This window comes from Helicoverpa zea, chromosome 11 (assembly GCF_022581195.2).
Source record: "Helicoverpa zea isolate HzStark_Cry1AcR chromosome 11, ilHelZeax1.1, whole genome shotgun sequence".
Lineage (NCBI taxonomy): Eukaryota > Metazoa > Arthropoda > Insecta > Lepidoptera > Noctuidae > Helicoverpa > Helicoverpa zea.
In genome coordinates, this window is record NC_061462.1 from 11,400,882 (window position 1) to 11,401,338 (window position 457).

Below are 457 nucleotides of genomic sequence, written 5' to 3' on the forward strand. Positions count from 1 at the left end.
GTGGCCTAGCTTTTGAAGTATCTTTGGCAGATGTACGGGTAGTCAAAAGCCGGTTAGTCTGACAACCAGTCTTACCAGAGCGAATTGGTTGTCCGGGTAACTGAGTTGAGGAAGTCAGTTAGGCAATCGCTCTTTTTAAAAGAGTACTCAGCAGCATCCGGTTTGACTGGAAGCCGACCCCAACATAGTTGGGAAAAGGCTAGGCAGCTGATGGTTCCTTTCCCTATACTGGGACAATAAAACGGCTGATTATTTGTTCTTTTTTTTAAGTAAATAGTGATTAACATATGAACCTAATGATCTCATACCCGGCTTAGCTACACAAACTTATATAATTAAACCCAGACGATCAGTTAAGCCTGACCCGAGGTTCAAGTCGATAGATACAGCCCTCCCGCGGTCCGTTATCTGAAGTCGGATGTTCAGCCATTAAATATCGGCCGGACTTTCGAAATTA